We start from the raw sequence: 9,867 nt of genomic DNA, 5'->3' as shown, positions 1-9,867 counted from the left end.
TGAGCTTTCATCATCTTCATGAAATTCCGAAGTGGATGAATAATCCCTTTGTCGTGTTAACATCGTCTTCTTTGAAGTGCTTTTCTTTTTATATATTGTTGGAAAAAATTGCTGCATTGTTGCAGACTCGTCACGAGATGGCGCTGTGGCTCCGCCGAACCGATCCGGCATGTCGTGCACTTCTGCCCTCCTGCCACTAGGTGGCGCTGTCACTGGCCTCCCTGGCTCGGATGACGGCCTGAGCTCGACTGCCCCATTTCCTCTTCCGGCCCGGTGTGCCGGCGACCTCATTTGAGACCGTGTTTGCTTGGTTTTTAATTCAGGTAAAAATGGGGCTTGAACACCAAAGCGTCTCCCGTGAAGGGAAGGGACTGGGACTCCGAGGGTTTCAGCCAGGGGCACCGAGTCTGGAGAAGGTGTGGGGCCCCTCCTCGCCCGGGACGTCACAGGGGATCGGGCTCGCCTCCGCCCGCGCCCCACTCTCTGCGCATGCGTGCTCTCCGAGCCGCTCCCTGTCTCTCCTGAGCTGACGTCATCCTCTCCCCCTCGTTCCACCCCCGAGGCCTCCTCCCCTCGGTCTGTCCCTGTCTCTGCCTCCTCCTCCTCTGACGGTGTGTTCACTCCTCCCTCCGGTGTCTCCAGCCCGCCTCCCGCCGGCATTCGGTCCCGCCCCGCGATCTGAGCCGACCTCCGCACCGGGTCTGACGTCACAACCGCGCGCCTCCTGCGTCTCGCCACGGTGGCCCTCTGGGGCTGCACGTTTTCCCCCAGTTCGCCGCCCGCGTTCGCCGCCCCCGCGCTGGTATGTGACTCCGCACCCCGGTTTTTGCAAGTCTCGCCCTCCGCGTGCGTCTCCTCATCTTCACCCGCGCTGCCCGCGTTTGCCGCCGCCGCCGCATCGCCGCCTTGCCCGCCGCGAGTAAGCACCCCCCCCGATCCCTTGTCTTCCTCCTGCTCCCCCCCTTCCGCTCCTGACTCCTCTACACTCTCTGGGGTTTCAGGACGCTTTTGGGGTTTCTTGCATTTTTTGACCGGGAGGTTTAATATTATTTTCTGCTCTCTTTCCTCGAGAGCCCTTTCCCCCTGGCTTTTTAAAGCCAGAGCTAATTTTTTCCCGGAGCTTTGCTTCGCCTCCTCCTCTGAGGGTACCGCAGTTTTTCGCTGCTTTTCCAGTCTTTTAGACTGCACTGAGATACCTTGTAACATGATTCTTGCTGGTGAGAGTAGCTTTAACGCTGTCTCATCTTTTTTCGTTGCTAAGACATACAGATGCCTATTAATTTCTTGCCAAAACCCCACTTCGAACAACAGGCATGTCTCTGCCAGTGGGTAGTTGAGTCTTGCCCATAATAATAACTGTTTTAATTCTTTCTTTGGGATCCCTTCTGTATATAATTCAGCCACGCCTTGTAAGGCGGACAAGATTTCCCGTTGTTCCTGGGAGAGTGTGGCCCCCATATTTTTGTTTTGGCCTTCTTACCGAATCTGTCGTCAGAGTGGTCTGAAAGCTCTCGCTCTCCGTCCAGCAGGTCACGAGAGATGGATCCAGAGGCGCCTTTCTGGTCCCAGTCCAGGCCGCTCTGCTACGAACTGTCTTCGGCAGAAGCTGAGAGATGGAATTCTCAGTGACTGCTGATTTTTGCAGATTCTCCTGGCCGTTTTTTCTTTTTCTTCTTTCTTTCTTCAGGCTTCTCTCCACAGGAGTTATCAGTGCTGTCCTTTTGGCTATTCAGCTCTTCAGGGCTTTTCCCCCCGCCGAAAGGTTTGGTGGGAGATAGCCAACGCAGCGGACGCCACTTGTCGGATTTTCGGCTGTTTAGATGGTCTGGGAAGGCCCAAGGTGGCCTTGGGCCGCCCGCGCTCCAAAGGACGAGAAGGGACTTCAGATCTTTTCTCGGTCTCGGTGTTTATTAAATGCTTATCTAAAAGATTTTCTCTGGGCCTGACAGAGTTCTGCTCAGCAGTCAGCCATGGGCACACACTGAGAGCCCCTGGGGCGGTCACCTATCTTTATACTCGGAGTTACGTATACAATATTTATCATTTTTCTCCAATACCTTTCACCCTTATTAACCAGTACACTTTAGTAAGGTCCAATCCCAAAGTGCCAACATCACCACAGAAGATGGAGGCCAAGAAGAAGAAGAAGAAGGAGGAGAAGGGCACGCCCCAATTCCTCCATCTTACTTCTCTAGACCCCCCTGTACAGAAATCTTAAACCCTTTATCTCACACTCCAATTAACTTATCCCTTCACCATTCACCCCAGTTCTGAGAGGCTGAGATCCCACACAGCCCCACCTTGGAGGCCTTTCCCAGACCCTGCTCCAGCTGCCAGAAATCTTTCCTGCCCTGGGGAACACAACCCAGGCCACAGTGACCTGGATAATCCACATCCTTGATGTCCTGGTCACACAGCCCTGGCCCCTTGTCCCCATGTCAGGCTCTGGGGTGGATCCTGTGGAACATCCTTTGGTGGAGGCTGTGGCTCCAGATGGGCCGGGGGGATCCCAGGGACAGGGACCCTGCTGGGCATGTGTAGAAGTCCATCCGAAAATCCTTCATTTTTTGCCTCACAATTGTCATGAGAAAAGACTGCCGAAGGGTTAAAACTGCTGAGTCAGTTGGGAAAGAAAGTCTCCTGCTTATCTAGTGTGTTCACAAGTGATGTTTGAAGAACACGCCATGCTGTACTCGAGGGGGGCATGCTGCCCTTTTCTGGACAATTGAACTGGACTTTCTTCCAAACTCCTCACTTGGCTGGACTGAGCTCTGGGGTGGCTCCCCCCCCCCCGCCCCCGCTCCATGAGAAGACCCCTCTTGCCTGTCTTCAACCACCGTGACGGACCAACAGAGATGCGAATCCCCTCATCAAGGAACCAAGAACCCCTCTGGCACCCTATTGGCACCCCCATGGCACCCCCATGGCACCCCCATGGCAACCTCCTTCCAGAGACTGGGACTGTACCCCCTCCCAACTCAGGGAGGGGGAAAAACCCAATGTACCTGTGAGCGTTCGGCCATGAAAACAATGGACTTCTCCCCTCCATAGAAACCTAATTTCAGCTACCCTTCCCCCAACCAAGAACAGTATATATATTGGGGTTCGGTCCGACTGTCCTTCGAGTACTCCCCAAGACGTGCACCAGCGAGTTTCGGCAGCGGGACCCCGAAGACCTCACGTTTTGGTAGCTATACCCCATTCCCTGACCTTCTTTCCCTCCTTTTTTCCTTGTCTTACCCTTCTCTTCCCCGGATCCCTTAACCAAACGCATATTTAGCTGTGGTAATAATCAATAAAATTGCACCTTGTTGATTTGTTACTGCAAAACCCCTGTGCTTTTGTTGGTTATTTTTGCACCCAAAAATCATTTGTCACCTGTTCATTTCGGGCGGACCTTCACATAATTGGCGTCACGGACAGGATTCCAGCAGCCAGTGAGATTTTGCAGGTTTTGTGTAGTCTGTAACCTCTCGCAGACTGCACACACCAAAGCCAAATCTCACGCTCAATTGAGCACACAGGCTTCGGAATTGACTCAAAAGATTTTTCGGTGCAAAAGCAGGGGAAATTGTTACTGTCACTTCTGTTACTGATCTTACCGGCACGGACACTGACACTGATATTTCTCCTGATCCTGATATTGATGCTGTTACTGATATTGATATTGATATTGATACTGTTGTTGTTGTTGTTGTTATATTTGAGTTGAATCTGAAACTGTTACTGTTGTTTTTGAGCTTAATTTGAACCTGTTACTGTTTTTTACTGCTGTATTTTTGTGTACCTGGACTGTCTAAAAAGGAAGGGGCAGACTTGAAGTAACTAAGCAGTGCCTTTTAGACAGATATTGTCCCTTCACCTACACAGGGAGCGAGGGGCGGCCCAGCGAAGGCTGAGTGGTTTTTTCCCTGTTCTAGGTTTTGGTCCCCTCACAAAGAAAAACATTTGTGTGTGTGTGTTCATGTGAGTGTATCTGTACTGTCTGGGAAGGAAGAGACAAATTTGAAGCAACCTCACAGAGCCTCCCAGACTGATTCTGTCTCTTCAACTACCCAGGGAAGCAAGGGGACAGTGGAAAGGCTGTGTGATTTGTGTAACTTAAGTGAACTCCCTGGTGTAGCTTTGGTCCCCTCACAAAATGACTAAAAACTTCAGTGCAAAAGGTAAAGCTGAATTTTATGCTCTGCTTGCTAAATACAATGCCACACCTTCTCCAGAGGGAGAAGAATGGGCAAGCTGCAATTGGTTTAACTTAGAAAATATTATTGATAAAATATCTTCTATGCAACATGAATCAAAATTCAAACTGGGCACAAATAAAACCATCCTCTGCTCAGTCTTGGGCGCCTGCCTAACAGCAGCCATAGAAACTCGCTTTAAGCGAAAAAGTGAGGAAAATGCTATCATAGACTCCCTTCAAAACCTAGCTGAAGTTTTGCAAAAACAATTGGATGAAGAAAGAAATGTAAATAACTTGTTACGGGCCGCCCTGAGAGAAGAACATGTTAAAAATTCACAGAACACTGATTCCTCAAAAGAAACAGAGGAGAAAGAAACTCCTCACATTAATCAAAATTATTCTCAAACAGAATTAGCCCTGATGAAAAATTGCGGGAAGCACTGCTGTAGTAACATAAAACCTCTTAGTAAAACAGAATGCAACTATATCAATAATGAAGATCTTGTCCCGCAGAAAACCACTAAAGAAATCCCATACACTGCTACTGAATTAACAAAACTTGCAAAGCTGTACGGGCTTCTCCCTCAAGAATCTGAAACAGAACACATTTGCCAAGTGTCTCTCGCTGGGGGAGATCAGATTCTTTTGTCAGAACAAGAAGCCGGTGGGTGCTGGGGACATGGGGTGTTCCTAACAACAGCAGACAGACGCATCCCATGGTGCCTAACTCAGCACACTGCTCATTGGGCTGAGGGGCTTAACCCCTTGGGAAAAAGAGACCCTTTGGTCGGTACCCCCGACCAACTTCTGGAAAACATTCAAAAAGCTGGCTGCCTGCAATCGATTAATGAAAATAAATTAATTCCTGGTCTTGAATCTCCAATCCAATCACCTGTAAAGCCTGAAATTATGACCTCTTTAACTCAAGGGCTTCCAAGAACACTTAAACCTACAGCAACTCTCCTTCAGAAAACCATAGTAGCTATGTCTCCTATAGAAAGACCAGATAAACTTCTTAGTAACCAGAATGACCCTTTTGTTCCCCTTTATGACTTGCTGAGAAAAAGAATAAAATGGGATTGGACTTCTTCTCAGAAGGAAACATTGCAATTGCTGATTCTTGAAGTGACAGCTCATCAGGCACTGGACCCTATCAATCCTATAGACCCCTTTCAGGTGGAGTGGGGATTTGCCTCCTCACAACTTTTAGTACACATTTGGCAGTGGGGTCCTGAGTGTCTGACAAAGCCTGTTGGTTTTTATTCCTGTGGTTTCAAAGGTGCTGAGAAAAAGTACACTACCTGGGAAGGGGAAGTGTTTGTGGTTGGCTTGGCTCCCAGGGAAGTAGAGGAGAAGTGGGCAATCCAAGAAACTGGCAGCTTGGGTAGCAGCCAAAATAAACTTGCCTCTGTGACTAAAGCAACCCCTCCTCTTTCCCCCGCTTCTGCTAACAGAGAGGAACAGGACAATGCCCAGGTTGGGGAACTGTTAACTGTTTGGTGTATTTTCCTAAGTGAGGGACAGAATTACTTTCTTGTCTGTATTAACACCAAGTCCTATGCTATGTTTATATTTGGGTTGCTCCAGGCTGATGCTTTTAAAAGACCTACAGGAGATAATACTGTTAAAGCAATGCAAGGATGGTTTGGGATTTTCCTAAACCCACAGGAAATTCAATCTGATAATATTTCTCACTTTACTGTCAAAGGTGTGCAGGATAGGCCAGAAGGTGAGAAGATTGAATGGACTTCTCACACCTCTTGCTATAGATGGGAGGTAAATGAGTGTTCCAAAATCACTGCTTTTTGCCCGACAGCTCCAAGCACAATTCCTTCACTGCAGGGACCAGATGATTTCAAGAACCCAGCACATTACCCTGGACAACCTGGTTTTGGTGGACCCTCTGCTGCTGTAGGGGAAGTACCACTGCTGTTCAAAACCTCTCTGACAAATCCATTATTCTAACCTTTTCTGCCTCTTCGTGGCAGAGTCTGTTGTGTTTACTTTTCCAGAAGAACTCTGAGGGACATGAAGACCTGATAAACCATGATAACACTAGTGATGGACAACAGAAATAATGTTTTCCCTTCCTTTATGGTAACACCAGGTGATGATATTACACATAACATGTAAATTAACTGAACTTGAATGAATTGGCTGTCACAATTAGAGATTTGACCAAATTGCAGCAACCACTGAGGTCATCTCTGTCAGCCTTAGGGACGCACCAGTGGCTGCTGTCAAACATTTTGCCAAATTGAGAAAGAGTGAATGTGGATGATCACAAATTGGTAATTGATGCACTTAGTGCCACACAGAACAATGTTTCCTTAGCCCTCAGCTGTATCCAGGCACAATTGTGGATGCAATCAGTCTCTGCTGCAATTATAAGAGAGGGTGAGGAAGGCACCTTCCCCATAGAAATTCGGAAAATAATCTGGGACAGTGCCACTGAATTTGAAAGAGAATTCCAATCCTGGTGGAACCTGGTGAACTTTACCTATGATCCCATTTCAAACACAGCCACTGTTTTTGTGTTAACCATACGCAATGCCTCTGTACATTTGGTCTTCCCTGGTATTGCATTAGGACTGAACCATGACGGAGCTGTTCTCTATCCTACTGAACATAGGGGATGGGCCCGTCAGGTTGATGACAAATGGCAAACTGTTAACCTGGAAACTTGTATTGTCCGAGAACAGCAAGGGTTTATCTGTGAAAGCAATGCAATTGTAGCTCAGGATATCTGGTTGGACACAGAGCAAAACATCTGTCATTTTGAGATTCGTCCACATGAGGATACCCAGACAGTTCTTATATACATAGGCAATGGCTGTGCATGCTTTAGAACTACATGTGATTCTGTCTTTGTAGAAGATGTTGTGGTAGATACAAAAAATCATTCAAACTTTTGTGCTTGCAACTTTACTAAGATAGTAGGATGTGATTTCTCTTACGAAGCTCCAGTTACTTCTCACCACCTGTTGCAATCCAACTACACACTGATCCAGAAGCTGATGCCCACTCCTATCGGAATGAACCTCACCCTCGTGAGACAACTGCTGCTCCATCAAGACCTGATTGACATCCTCGAGAAAATCAAGGAGAGCGGACAGAAGACTCTGGTGACTGTTCATCACAACGTGAGACAAATACACCGGGTTATGGAGAGGGTAAAGCAGGATGCTGAGCATAGGTGGTGGGATACTCTCTTTGGGTGGTCACCTACTGCCACAGGTGTTCTGAACAGTGTGTGCCATCCAATTGTTGTTCTTTTGATCCTAGTTACGCTTGGCTTTATCTTGTCAGCAGCCCTATTCATTTTGAATTGGAGAATGATGAAAAAGCTTAAGAGACTGTCAACTGTAGTCAATGCACACCGCTTAGCTGATGTACTCTATACAATAGATGTCCCCAAAACACTTGATACGAAACAGTTATGAATTAAGCATATGTGCTTAAGAATAACTTCTTAAATATCAAGTATGATTTACAGAAAGTTACTTTAATTTTTAGAAAATATTTTAAAAGACAATGATTATATTATGATTTGTTTGTTGCTTTGATTATTTGTGATTTGTCTTAATAATTTTGAAATTGCTTAACAAATGATATTGCTTTAATTGATTAATATTTTTGAAATTGTTAAAATTAATCATAATTTTTTGAAATTGTTATAACAAATAACCACGTGTGAAATTGTAATGATGAGCAATATTAATTATGTTTATGTTTGTTAGTTTCCCCTTTCCCCTCTTTCTTTTCCTTCTCTTCCCCTTTTATCCCCTCTATTTTGTCATCCCTACTTTTCCAGGGTTATGCTACTGACGTGCAACGAGTTTCGAAGACACTCTAGAGCTCTGCTGATGAAGATTCCTCAAGACAATCGTGAGTCACAGGGTCGTGTAGAAGTCCATCCGAAAATCCTTCATTTTTTGCCTCACAATTGTCATGAGAAAAGACTGCCGAAGGGTTAAAACTGCTGAGTCAGTTGGGAAAGAAAGTCTCCTGCTTATCTAGTGTGTTCACAAGTGATGTTTGAAGAACACGCCATGCTGTACTCGAAGGGGGCATGCTGCCCTTTTCTGGACAATTGAACTGGACTTTCTTCCAAACTCCTCACTTGGCTGGACTGAGCTCTGGGGTGGCTCCCCCCCCCCCGCCCCCGCTCCATGAGAAGACCCCTCTTGCCTGTCTTCAACCACCGTGACGGACCAACAGAGATGCGAATCCCCTCATCAAGGAACCAAGAACCCCTCTGGCACCCTATTGGCACCCCCATGGCACCCCCATGGCACCCCCATGGCAACCTCCTTCCAGAGACTGGGACTGTACCCCCTCCCAACTCAGGGAGGGGGAAAAACCCAACGTACCTGTGAGCATTCGGCCATGAAAACAATGGACTTCTCCCCTCCATAGAAACCTAATTTCAGCTACCCTTCCCCCAACCAAGAACAGTATATATATTGGGGTTCGGTCTGACTGTCCTTTGAGTACTCCCCAAGACGTGCACCAGCGAGTTTCGGCAGCAGGACCCCGAAGACCTCACGTTTTGGTAGCTATACCCCATTCCCTGACCTTCTTTCTTTCCTTTTTTCCTTGTCTTACCCTTCTCTTCCCCGGATCCCTTAACCAAACGCATATTTAGCTGTGGTAATAATCAATAAAATTGCACCTTGTTGATTTGTTACTGCAAAACCCCTGTGCCTTTGTTGGTTATTTTTGCACCCAAAAATCATTCGTCACCCGTTCATTTCGGGCGGACCTTCACAGCATGAACAGCATTGGACTTGTTGTGAGAAACTGTGAGGGGGAGCTGGGGCGGAGTGACCAACCCAGTGACCTGACACAGCCCTCCTCTGATGTCACAGCTTGCTCTGTGATGTCATAGTCTACTCTCTAATGTCACACAGCTGGTCTCTGATGTCACAGCCAACTCTATGATGTCACAGCCTGATCTGTGATGTCAGTCCTCTGCCCTGTGATGTCACAACTGGCTATGTGATGTCACAGAGACAGTCTATGATGCTGTAGTTGCTCAGTGACCTCACATAAGCCACTCTGTGATGTCATAGCCCACTCTGTCAGCTCATGTTATCAGATGATCAATTGTCTACACCAGGTGAGCACACACAATGCTGGTTCTCTAAAACCCTAGCCCTATGGAAACCACACAATGCCCATTGTGTGAGAAGGGCAACTGGAAGTTCAGCAGCCTCAGTGTCCTGCCAGCTCAGCCAGGCCCACGGGAACATTGGGGTCCATAAGCACCAGAGACCACCAGAGAGACCCCCAGGACAGAAGAGCACATGGGTAAAGGGGAGGAGAAATATGTTAATGATTTTGGGGAAATGATTATCATATGTATGTTTAGTCCAGGGCAATCAATGAATATGTATGCAAAATACAGAATATAAACAGACACTTTCCTGTACTCAGCATGCACGGCTTTGAGAGGAGCTGTTCCCCGTGCATCCAGCTGAATAAATAATGGTGTTTCTAAATGCTACACTGGGGTTCAGGACTTTTCTGTTTTACAGAATTTTTGGTAACACTCCCACTGCCAAGGAAAGCTCTGTTTGCTGTTGTTCACAAACAGAGAAGGGCTGGTGGCAGATGTGGGGCTCGGAGGCTGCCTGCGGAACAGTGACCATGAAATAATCAACTTTTCAATGTTCTGTGAA

This window comes from Melozone crissalis, unplaced genomic scaffold (genome assembly GCF_028551555.1).
Source record: "Melozone crissalis strain CALT ecotype California unplaced genomic scaffold, PUWL_Pcris_2 ptg000140l_1, whole genome shotgun sequence".
Taxonomy (NCBI): domain Eukaryota; kingdom Metazoa; phylum Chordata; class Aves; order Passeriformes; family Passerellidae; genus Melozone; species Melozone crissalis.
This window is presented reverse-complemented; position numbering follows the sequence as displayed.